This window comes from Cervus elaphus, chromosome 2, assembly GCF_910594005.1.
Source record: "Cervus elaphus chromosome 2, mCerEla1.1, whole genome shotgun sequence".
Taxonomy (NCBI): domain Eukaryota; kingdom Metazoa; phylum Chordata; class Mammalia; order Artiodactyla; family Cervidae; genus Cervus; species Cervus elaphus.
In genome coordinates, this window is record NC_057816.1 from 27,310,827 (window position 1) to 27,324,357 (window position 13,531).

Genomic DNA, 13,531 nt, shown 5'->3' on the forward strand with positions numbered 1-13,531 from the left:
GGAAGGAACAAGAAGAGGGTGGTTAGAGACACTTCCTCTCAGGAAAACTGCTGAGAAAAAGGCTCTTCAGGTGGACTGTTTGCCATCAGTTTTTTAAAAATGTGAACTATGTTTTCAAATTTTCTAAGGGTTGTCATGTGGAAGATGCAATCTGGCTAACTGACCCAGAGAGCAGGACCAGAGCCAATAAGAGAAAGTGATAGAGAGTTATTTTAACTCAAGATAAAGTAGAAATGCCTAGGGTCAAAGTGCCCCAAATATGGAAGAGACTGCAGCAGGTACTAGGAATCATCTTATAGATTACTTCCTATGTACTGAGCACATACTAACCACTTTTACTGTAAGTCAGTATTTGAGGTACTGCAATGAATTGAAAAATGGGCCCCTCAAAGACAGGCCCATATCCTAGTACCCAGAACCTGTGAAAGGCTCCTTATTGGGAACCTCCAGAGATAGGCTTTTTTAGTTAAGGATCTTGAGATGAAGAGATAAGGTTGGGCTCTAAAATCAATGACACATGTCATTTTAAGCGACACAGAGTGGAGACGTCTCTATGGAAATGGAGGATGAGATTGGAGGGATGTGACCGCAAGCCAAGGTAGCCCGGGGAAACTAACAGCCACTAGAGCTGAAAGAGACAAGGAAGGCATCTCCCTTATAGCTTCTGGAGGGAGGGCAGTCCTGCTGCGGCTTTGACTACAGACTGCCTGCCTGTGTAAGCGTGAGTGATCACATGTCTGCTATTTTAAGGAAACTAAAGCTGGTACCAAAGCATGCATTAGCCTAATTTTGCAACTAATGCACAGAGGACCACAGAAGTCAGGAACTTGTTGAAGGTCATACAGCTACAGAGGCAGAACCATGAGTAGGAGAGAAGCAATTTGACACAGAACTCACATGCCTGAACTTAGAGCTATATTCTTCTCCTGGTATTGCGTTCCCTCTCTCTGATTTCCAGTTGGAGATTGGAAAACTGCTTGATGCGGCTCAGTTATTAAGTAAGCATAAATGACTAGATTCAGACTTCCTAACACCAGTATGTTGTATCAGAGCTTAGCAATCACACTCTGATCCTGAGGTTTCACTTTAATAGCCAATGGTTCAGTTGATTTTCAGTGTTGCCCAAGAATCGATATTTTAAAAAAAGACTTCTCTCCAGTGAATTCTCCTAGAATATTCATGTTTGGGAATGATAGGACTAGATACCTTTTGCAGTTTTTTGCAGCTATGAGGATGCGTGTCCCATCCCTCTCCTAACCCTCAAGTCATTTTCTGTCTCCTTTCCCCAAAGTGGGACACAACAGGAGGTGAGGGCTCTTTCATTTTTCTTGTATCATCCATGTGGCCTAGGATTCCAGAGCTGTTCTCTGTCCTTGTTTCTTTATGAGTGACTATAATGGTCTAAAACATACACTGAATAAGTACACTGTTTTACTACTTTGGTGTTTTGCAATGTAATAAAAGAAGATGAAATCTGGCCTGACCTAAAAGCAAGGTTAGAGAAAAGGTGCTTGCTTCATGGGCCCACTGATAAGAAGCCTAACAGTCATGAATGGAAACTCACTGTAAACAAGAGTCTGAGAAGAGACAAGCCAAGGTACTAGGGCTTAACAGCTTTGGAGTTTTGAGAGCTTTCCAGGATACATCAGAGATTAAAGTTTTTACAGAAACATTCCTTTCATATATGTGTAGACTGCAGTTGAATTGGACTCCTAGAACATAACAGTTGAACATTTTAATCGGCAGGATTATTATACTAAAAGTAAGGGAGTAACAGGGGGAACGGAGAAGGCAATGGCACCCCACTCCAGTACTCTTGCCTGGAAAACCCCATGGATGGAGGAGCCTGGTAGGCTGCGGTCCATGGAGTCGCTAAGAGTCGAACACAACTGAGTGACTTTACTTTCACTTTTCACTTTCATGCATTGGAGAAGGAAATGGCAACCCACTCCAGTGTTCTTGCCTGGAGAATCCCAGGGACGGGGGAGCCTGGTGGGCTGCCATCTATGGGGTCGCACAGAATCAGATATGACTGAAGTGACTTAGCAGCAGTAGCAACAGGGGGAAAGATTGGGGCATTTCTAAAGGAAACAGGAAGGGCCCAATAGAAAGGGGCAAACTGTGTTTAGTCTTCCTAACCACTCTATTTTAGATCATCGCTTCAGAGACCACACTGAACTTGACCAAGGTTGCACAGTTCCTATCCTATGGAGCCTGTTTCAAAGACTATGCTGTTTCTATTGCATCAATGTTTCAATGACTGAGCAAGCATTGGAATCGCCTGGAGGGCTTGGTAAACCATGGATTACTGGGCCCCATCCCAAGAGTTTCTGACTCAGAAGGTTGGGCAGACCTTGCATGTAGAGCAAGTTCTCAGCTGATGCAGATGCTGCTGGACCAGGGACCACCCTTTAAGAACAGCTGTGTAATCACACCATTTGGGAGGATCAGAAAATTGTAGCCAGATATTCCTCTAGTGAAAAAAGTTCCCCAGATAATTTAGACCAGAATTTACAAACTGATAGCATCAGACATGTTTGTTTACCCTCATTTCAAACTTATTTACTTAGTGGTCAATATTGTAAATCTAGAGATTTTTGGATAAAAATTTTTTTCTGAAAAATGTCATAAGATCTGGCATGGCAAAAATCAATTTAAGCTTGGTATTAGCTTCCTCTTTGAGGACAAATGTGAACCTTTCTACCGTTTCACATATTTAATTTACCTGCTTTGCTCTACCCTTAAATATGATAGGTGGAATTTATTGGGTTATTAAATTCAGTTATTAAGTAAATACTTTTATTTGCCTGTGTTGTAAGTGCTTACCTGTATTAACTGTCTAACTCTATACCCCTCTATGAGGCGAGTTTTACTCAGAGTAAACTAAGGCTGTGGGGAAAAATAAACTAACATGGGGTGAGACATTATAGCAATTTATTTCCACACTCGTGTATATAAATGTAAGCCTTATAGGCTATATTATCTTGCAAATGATAGCAAACATACTAGCAGGGTACTGTTGGTGAGCATTCTACATCTATTAATTCACTTAACCTTTACAACACTGCTATGGATCAGTATAATTATTTCCATTTTACTGAAATGGAAACTAAGGCAGAAAAAATTAAGCATCTTGGCTAAGTTCACATAGGTAGTATTAGCAGAACAAACAAGTACTTGAATCCAAGCCACCTGACTCCCGAGTCCATACTCTTCACTTTTAATTTCGATGGTAGACATTCATGTCTGACTCTGACCTAGACCAATTCCTCCTTTTTGCAAACAAAAAAAGTGAGTATCTGAGAGGTCAAATGCCTTCATTAGAATTGTGGGATGAGTTAGCAATAGATCATGTTCCTACTCAGGAATACCAACAAGTACTCCAACAATGACCCCCAGTGGGAATTTTGGCTATTATTACAACATAAATGGCAAAGAGGTTAAATAAATGTTAATGAGATTCTACTCATTGTTTTTAACCTAAATGTGGTCTCAAATGGCATGCCAGTTGTTCTCAGCCCTGACTATAGGTTGAAAAGTCTCACTTTGGGATTTTAAAAAACATGATGCTTCAAGCCCCACCCTAGGACAATTAAATTACTAAAATTAGATTCCTTGAGGGATGGTGTCTAACATATATATGTATATATACACACACACATACACACACACATATGTTTTAATTTTAGGATTCCAGGTGATTCTAATGTGTAGCCAGGATTGAAAAGAATTGAAAAATGCTGAATTACATTACCAGGATATGCAGAGTGGATGCAATAACTGGTGATTAGACATTGATATTATCTCTTTCTGAAGGTTGTATTGGTTCCTGTAAAGATATCTAGTTCCATGTTCAATGCCAACTGCATCCCTATAACAAATGCAGTAACTGCTTGTTACTGATGTGTGTCCATGAATAATTGAATATTTTTTGCTCCTGCTCCCAATTAACTTCTGTGACTGAAGAGACCTGGGCACCTCCTGTAAGAAATAAACAGACTTAATCTGCTAGCTGTTTTTGGTTAATTTCCATGTTTATTACTCTTGCCCCTTGCTCCACCTAATCTGATGCTCTTTCTGCTGCTTACATGTGACTGATTTGTTCAGTGATACTGCAGGAAGTGTCCTTTGAAGAACTCTTGAGTCCTCAGACCACCTCTGTTCCTCATGACAATTGTATGCTGGGTCATTGTCAGTTCAAAAGTGAAAAAAAATTAGGAAGTTTTGTACACACAAATTCAACTAGACAAGTCATTTCAAGTTCTATTTCGAGTCATATCCAGTCTTACTGAGGTAACATAATGAGAGTTATCCAAGCAACGCTTTGTCAGCAAAACAACATTAATTTGAATGAGCATTTGTAGAGTACTTTCTTCCTCTTCTGAAAAATTTTCCACACTTTATTACAGTTATCTTTTTAAGGACTACCTTTTCTGTAAGAATTTAGGCTCTGTAAGTACAGGAACCATGTCTGTCTTCTTATTATCATGCCCCCAAGTCCTAGCCTATTGTAGGCACTAAATAAACATTTTCTGAACTTATATTTGAATGAATATTTCAGCTAGGCATTGAAGACAGAATTAAAAACAAGACATGGTTTCTGTCACTGAGGAGCTTATAAGATTAGGAGAGAAACACAAACATTTAAGAATTATAATCTGACATGGTCCAGTTCAGTTCAGTCACTCAGTCGTGTCTGACTCTTTGCGACCCCATGGACTGCGGTTGCCAGGCGTTCCTCTCCATGACATGCTTAGGGCTTTAATAAACGTATGTATAAAGAAGGAAGGGGCTTCCCATGTGGTACAGTGGTAAAGAATCCACCTGTCAATATAGGAGACACAGGAGACTTGGGTTTGATTCCCGGGTTGGGAAGATTCCCTGGAGTAAGAAATGGCAACTCACTCTATTATCCTTGCCTGGAAAATTCCATGGATGGAGGAGTCCGGCAGACTACAGTCCGTGGGGTTGCAGACAGTCGGACCCAGCTGAGTGACTGAGCAGGCACGCACACAGGAAGAAGGGGAGGGCTGTTGCATGGTAACAATCTATACAGCAAATCTGTCCTTAGAGTAGGAGCAACCATAAAAGTTAAAATTTCTTGGATGTACTTTATGTTATAAATTTTAACCCAGGACCAAGTAAATACATAATTCTCAAGCCAAACTAAACTTTAAAAATTGATCCTTAAAGTCAGGGAAAAAGAAAAAAAGCAAATGACCCTAAGTATAGGTTAATTTAATGGAATAGCAACACAGAGGAACTATTGAAAAATTATTTTGAAAGCCCAGGCATTTGAGTGTACATACTTAGTTCAATATACCAGCAATGGTCTTGTGTTGGTTTACCTTTTTCACCCTCTGTGATATCTTATTGCAGAGTCAATCCTCAGTTTTCTCATGCTTCCCTGTGTCAATGCCCTTGGATGCATGCTTTGACAAAAGCAGTCGTGTCCAACTCTTTGAGACTTCATGGACTGTAACCTGCCAGGTTCCTCTATCCACAGGATTTCCCAGGCAGAAATACTGAAGTGGGTTGCCATTTCCTTCTCCAGGGGATCTTTCAGACCCACAGATCGAAATTACATCTCTTGCACTGCAGGCGGATTCTTTCCCCCTGAGCCACCAGTAAAGATACAGTGCTGGGGCTGCAGAAGCAGACTATCACTAGCTGGGTGGTTTAAACAACAAATGCTTCTTATACCACAATTATGAGAGTTAGAAGTCTGAGATCAAGATGTCAGCTAGTCCATGCTTTCTTTGAAGGTTCTAGGAAAGGATCTTTTCCTGGCCTCTCTTTTAGCTTCTGAGAATTTCCTGGCTTATGGCAGCATAATTCTAATTTTTATATGGTGTTCTCTGTGTATGTGTATCTGTCTCTAAATCTCCCCCTTTCATAAGGCATACTGAATTAGGTCATGCTTATAAGGCCTTATTGCAAATACCATATGATATCACTTATAAGTGAAATCTAAAATATGACATGCGTGCATACATGCTAAGTCACTTCAGTCGTGTCTCTTTGTGACCCTATGGACTGTAGTCCATGGGATTCTCCAAGCAAGAACACTGGAGTGGGTTGCCATTTCCTACTCCAGGGAGTCTTCCCCACCCAAGGATCAAACCTGTGTCTCTTATATCTCCTGAACTGCCAGGCAGGTTCTTTACCACTAGCACTATCTGGGAAGCCCCGGAATATGGCATAAATGAGCCTATCTATGAAACAGGAACAAACTCATAGACATAGAGAGCAGACTTGTGGTTGCCAAGGCAGAGAAGGGGAAGGGGGAGGTATACACTGCGAGACTGAGGTTGGAAGATGAAATTATTACATTTAGAGTGAATAAACAATAAGGTCCTACTGTATAGCACAGGGAATTATATCCAATATCCTATGATAAGACATAAAGAAAAGATATTAAATGTGTATATAACTGAGTCACTTTACTATATATAACTGAGTCACTTTACTATACAGCAGAGATTGGCACATTTTAAATCAACTATACATCAATAAAAAGACATTGGATTAGAAGGTCATATTGCATTAGGGTCCCACTTTACTCCAGGATGATTTCAGCTTAATTTAACTGATTATATCTGCAACAAATTTAATTCCAATGAAGTTCACACTCTGAGGTATTTGAGGGGATGGTCAGGACTTCAACCTATGAATTAACAGAAATAATTAAACCCACGACACTTGTTTTGGACAATGAGATGATAGCAAATTTAAAAAAGCAGAGATTTGAAAAGTGCTTGTGCTTTGGAACTTGCTCTGTTACTGCCTTTAAAGAACTCCCACTAGCACCATGTAAACAAGTGTCGACTAGTCTGCTGGATGATGAGAAAACCAGGACCTTGTTGCCCCCATGACAAATTTACAACTAACCTCCTTTAGCAGAGACACTCAGCTGGCTGGCAGCTGACCTCGGTGAGACAGTCTAGGAGATTAGCAGAACCACCAAGCTAAACTCAAGTCAAATCACATTTTGAGTTGAAAGAAGTCTGTTGTTTTAAGACACAAATTTTGCAATGTTTTGTTATACAACAGCGGACAACTTATTGTGTTTTAGGAATACTTGAAGACACCAGTCAATTTCCAACATTCAAGTTTTTAAGCTTTTGCATGAATAACTTATTGCTGTACCCAGTAAGAAAATTTGGCCTGGTAAATTTAGCTGCTACTCAGGGTTCTCTCCTTCCTTTTCACTTCTGTTTCAAGGAAGCCTCCTGGAATGAATAGAGTGATTTTTTAACAAAAGAAAGTTCTGTAAATTGCCTTGTTGTACTTTTTTTAGAGAAAGATGGAGAAGAGAGAGGCTTCTTTCTCAATGCTATTATTTCTTTCTACATTCTAGATAACTATCATTCAAGGATTATCAATTGTCCCTTTATTTAATAATCAGCAAATCCTTAATTCAGCAAGTTTATTTAGCATCTATAGGCTGCAAGGTGTTTATATAAAAGATTTTGAATATACTTGCTATATCTTAGGTAGAGTTATCTATCTATCAGATTTTACAACATAGACTCATAATCTCAGAGAGGACTCTAAAATGTTATTTGTTCTAACATGTTACCAATGCAGGAATATTCTCTATGTCTTTCCCAACAGGCAATCTTTTCTCCTCTGCTTGCATCCTTCTCATGGTGAAAGGCTCTTTATCTCATGAGGAAGCCAATTTTAGTCTAGCATAGCGCCGCTTGTCAGAAAATATTTCCTTCTCTTGATCTCAACTATTCCTTCTCTGACTTCCCAGGTCCCCCAAGGCTCTGTCTTTCAACCCTTTTTGCTACAGATATATTTATTTCCTCTTCATGACAGCTCTTAGAACAGTCTAACTGTATAGACCTAACAATATTTCTTCTCTAAAAAGAAACGTTTGGATACATCCAAAGCTTACCAACATTCTTAACAGTTTCCAGAACAACTGGAGAGAGTATTAGAAAGAATGACTTGGGAGAAAACAGAATTAACTGCAGACAGAAATATAATGAAATAATGTGAGTCACTACTGCTGAGGGTGCCCTTTCCGGGGAAATATTAGTGAGGTGATTGAAAGGAGTGAACTTTAAGTCCAATTTAATGCCTTTAACAAGAAATGTACCTCCCAAATTATCAGGATATCTAGGGATTATTTTTCAGTTTGTTCTCAAAGGTAAGCCTATTTGAGAAGTTGGCTGTTAGAGATGATGCTGACAAAATGAACCTTATTTCCTATGGACTTTTACTCAAAAGACAGTAAGTAAAAGTTTCCCTTAGCTGTATTACTCTAGAGGGCAGATTTAAAGGAAGTTTATGACTGTTTCTGTCAGTGAAGATCATACTCTTTTTCTTGGTCTTCGACCTAAACCATGTCCAGCAGAGGAGTGCTTCTATCTTGGAAATTGCTGGAAAAAAAGCAGACACTTTTCCTGGAAATAAACCCAGTATTTAATTAGTGGTTGACTCAGCTCCCACTCAGTGCCCACTTACTTTGAAGAATGTTAAATTAGGAAATCAGTTCACAAATCACCATATTGAAGTTGTTGCTGTTCTGTCACTCATTCGTGCCCTATTCTTGGCCACCCCATGGGCTGCAGCATGCCAGGCTTCCCTGTGTTCACCATCTGCCGAAGCTTGCTCAAACTCATGTCCATCGAGTCAGTGATGTCATCTAACCATCCCGTCCTTGTCACCCCCTTCTCCTCCTGACTTCAATCTTTCCCAGAATCAGAATCTCTTCTAATGAGTTAGATCTTCGCATTAGTTGGCCATATTATTGGAGCTTGAGCTTCAGTCCTTCCAGTGAATATTCAGGGCTGATTTCCTTTAGGATTGACTGGTTTGATTTCTTTGCTGTCCAAGGGACTCAAGAGTCTTGTCAAGCACCACAGTTCAAAAGCATCAATTCTCCAGTGTGGAGCTTTCTTTATGGTACGACTCACATCCATTCATGACTACTTTTAAAACCATGGCTTTGACTAGACAGACCTTTGTCAGAAAAGTAATGTCTCTGCTTTTTCACATGCGGTCTAGGTTTGTCATAGCTTTTCGTCCAAGGAGCAAGAGTCTTTTAATTTCATGGCTGCAGTCACCACCTGCAGTGATTTTGGAGCCCAAGAAAAAAAGTCTTTCACTGTTTCCATTGTTTCCCCTTCTATTTACCATGAAGTGATGGGACCTGATGCCATGATCTTAGTTTTTTGGATGTTGAGTTTTAAGCCAGCTTTTTCACTCTCCTGTTTCACTTTCATCAAGAGGTTCTTTACTTCCTCTTTGCTTTCTTGCTATTAGAGTGGTATCATCTGCATATTTGAAGTTATTGATATTTCTCCTGGTAATCTTTATTTCAGCATGGGCTTCAACCAGCCCAGCATTTCACATGATATACTCTATATATAAGTTAAATAAGCAGGGTGACAAAATACAGCCTTGAGGTACTCCTTTCCCAATTTGGAACCAGTCCGTTGTTCCAATTCTGGTTCTAACTGTTGCTTCTTGACTTGTATACTGGTTTCTTAGGAGGCAGGTAAGGTGGTCTGGCATTCCCATCTCTTGAAGAATTTTTAACAGTTTGTTGTGACCCACACAGTCCAAGGATTTAGCATAGCCAATGAAGAAGAAGACATTTTTCTGGAATTCTCTTGCTTTTTTGATGATCCAACGGATATCAGCAATTTGATATCTGGTTCCTCTGCCTTTTGTAAATTCAACTTGAACATCTAGAAATTCTCAGTTCACATACGGTTTTAATGATTTTTATGTTTTAATGATTTTGAGCATTAATTTGCTAGAGTGTGAAATGACTGCAGTTTTGAGGTAGTTTGAACATCCTTTGGCATTGCGTTTCTTTGGATTGTAATAAAAACTGACCTATTCCAGTCCTGTGGCCACTGCTGAGTTTTCCAATTTGCTTAAATATTGAGTGAAGCACTCTGATAGCATCATCTTTTAGGATTTGAAATAGCTGAGCTGGAATTCCATTACCTCCACTATCTTTGTTCATAGTGATGCTTCCTAAGGCCCACTTGACTTCACACTCCAGGATGTCTGGCTCTAGGTGAGTGATCACACCATCATGGTTATCTGGGTCATGAAGATCTTTTTTGTATAGTTCTTCTGTGTATTCTCGCCACTTCTTAATATCTTTTGCTTCTGTTAGGTCCATATCGTTTCTGTCCTTTATTGAAGTGAGGATACAAATGCTTTTAACAGACAGAAAGGGGTTCCAATCCTGGCTCCTTCACTTATTAATCATATAAGCTTGAGCAAATTACTGGTTTTTTCTTAAATCTCTGTTTTTTCTTAAATAAAATGCCGATAATAGTTACCACAGAGTAAGAGAATGGTATGAAAGGTTATTTCATTCTTTGAACATGCATACCCAACTTGTATCAAGAAGCAAAGGCCTTGAACTTTTCATAATGATTATTATTATCAATTATTGAATAATTAAAAAGCAATCTTTAAAGTAAAGATGGCTTCTTAGAACATCATAAAAGTAGTTTTCCTTATCTAAAGCAATAGAGCTGTTTCAGTGGTGTGTATTATACAATTAAAACATGGAGAAGACAGAAGAAAATGTATTAAAGGTTAGGGTTCAAATCTGAAGCAGCTTAACTTTTGCCCAAGGAGTTACTGAACATGTGTTATAAGACCAGAATATGATGTCTGGTCTTCCATGTAAGAGGTGTGAGTTTAGACAAACTTGGATTTCAGTCTCGTCATCCACAGAATGAAAGTCTTCCTCTGTATAATATTAAATGGCTCTTTTTATATTCTACTAAAATTAAATCTTCTCACTCTCTCTTTTTCTTTTAATTATTCCTCAAGTAAGTATCTAGGCATATATATCTTCACTGTTGTAAGTATGTGAAGCTTATTTCCTGTGCTTATTGGTGACAATAATTCTAATCTGTTTTATATTACGCCTCTTTCCCACTGCATACAGGATCAAGCTGAGGGTTAAAAATTATAGGTGTTTGGTAAGCCAGTGGAGGATACAATTGATTATGTTGAGAGAGAAGACCTAACCACACATTATACTGTGCACCCATCAAACTATCATTCAATCTATAACTTAAATGGCACATCTTCATTCATAGTTTCCTTTACCATTCCCCCCAATACACACGCATGCATACATCATGCAATAGCCTCAGGATCAGTTACTAAATTTTCTGTGTGTCTATAAATGTTTTAACTTTAGCAGAGACTTGTTTCTCACTCAACTTATTTATTTAGGTGCCTGTGACTTCTTCTAGGTTTTGAGAGCTTTGAAAGAAAGTGCATATAAATTCTAGTATATTACTTAGCACCTGGGTTTCAGAAAATATCTATTCACTGGATGAACAATAATAATGAGGAGGATGAGAATGATAGCAGCTAAATTTATTTGAGCATTTTTTAATGTATTAGGCATTTTTCTGAGGTCTCCATGAATTCATTTTATGGACACAACAACTCTCTGAGAGAGATACTGTTATTTTCACCATTTTATCAATGAAAAAAAAAAACCAAAACAGGAACAGTGTATTTATTAAGTAATCTGCTAGGCAATAAGATTTAGAGTTAGGGATTAAAACCTGATATTTTGTTTCCAGTGAGTAGTTAATTAAACTCTATTCTATGCTGTCTCTCCTGAGCAACTAAATAAATAGTTAATGAGAAAATAAAAAGGTCAGGTAGGAGATGGCAACAGTGAACCTTGACATTTTAGGAATCAGTGAACTAAAATGGATGGGAATGATGAATTTAATTCAGATGACCATTATATCTACTACTGTGCACAAGAATCCCTTAGAAGAAATGGAGTAGCCTCATAGTCAACAGGAGTCTGAAATGCAGTACTTAGATGCAGTCTCAAAAATGACAGAATGATCTCCATTTGTTTCAAAGGCACACTATTCAACATCACAGTAATTCAAATCTATGCCCCAGCCACTAATGCCAAAGAAGTTGAATACTTCTATGAAGACCTATAAAATCTTCTAGAACTATAACTGAAAAGAAAAAAGAAAATATTTCCTTTTCATCATAGGGGATTGGAATACAAAAGTAGGAAGTCAAGAGATACTGGGCATAACAGGCAAGTTTAGCTTTGGAGTCCAAAATGGGCAAGGCAAAGGCTAACAGAGTTTTGCCAAGAGAACTCACTGGTCATAGCAAAAAACCATTTCCAACAATATGAGAGATGACTCTGCACATGGACATCACCAAATGGTCAATACCAAAATCAGATTGATTGTATTCTTTGCTGTCAAAGGTGGAAAAACTCTGTACAGTGAGGAAAAACAGGACCTGAAGTTGACTATGGCTCAGGTTCTGAGCTCATTATTGCAAAATTCAGCTTTACATTGAGGAAAGTAGGGAAAACAACTAGACCATTCCAATACGATCTAAATCAAATCCCTCATGATTATATGGTAGAGGTGACAAATAGATTCAAGAGATTAGATCAGATAGACAGAGTGCCTGAAGAACTATGGACAGAGTTCATAACATTGTACAGGAGGTGGTGACCAAAACCATCCCAAAGAACAAGAAATGCAAGGAGGCAAAATACCTGAGAAAAGAAGAGAGGTGAAAGGCAAAGAACAAAGGGAAAGACACACCCAACTGAGTGCAGTGAAGTGAAGTTGCTCAGTCGTGTCCGACTCTTTGCGATCCCATGGACTGTAGCCTACCAGGCTCCTCCATCCATGGGATTTTCCAGGCAAGAGTACTGAAGTGGGTTGCCATTTCCTTTTCCAGGGGATCTTCCTGACTGAGGGATTGAACCAGGGTCTCCCTCATTGTAGGCAGATGCTTTTACCATGAGCCACCAGGGAAGTCCACTGAGTGCAGGGTTCCAAAGAATTGCAAGGAGAAATAAGAAAGCCTTCTTAAGTGAACAATGCAAAGAAATAGAGGAAAACAATAAAATGTGGAAGACTAGAGATGTCTTCAGGAAAATTAGAGATACCAAGGGAATATTTCATGCAAAGATGGGTACAATAAAGGACAGAAATGCCAAGGATCTAATAGAAGCAGAAGAGATTAAGAAGAGGTGGCAAGAATACACAGGAGAACTGTACAAAAAAAGTCTTAATGACCCAGATAACCATGATGGTGTTATCTAGGTCACTCACCTAGAGCCAGACATCCTGGAGTGCAAAATCAAGTGGGCCTTAGGAAGCATTACTATGAATATAGCTAGTGGAGGTATTGGAATTCCAGCTGAGCTATTTCAAATCCTAAAAGATGATGCTGCTAAAGTGCTGCACTCAATATTTCAGCAAATTTGGAAAATTCAGCAGTTGCCAGAAGATTGGAAAAGTTCTGTTTTCATTCCAATCCCTAAGAAAGGCAGTGCCAAAGATTGTTCATACTACTGTACAATCATGGTCATTTCACATGATAACAAGGTGATATTCAAAATCCTTAAATCTTGCTTTAGCAGTACATGAACTGAGAAGTTCCAGATGTATAAGCTGGAGTTAGAAAAGGCAGAGGAACCAGAGATCAAATTGCCAACATCTGTTGGATCACAGAAAAAGCAGGGGAA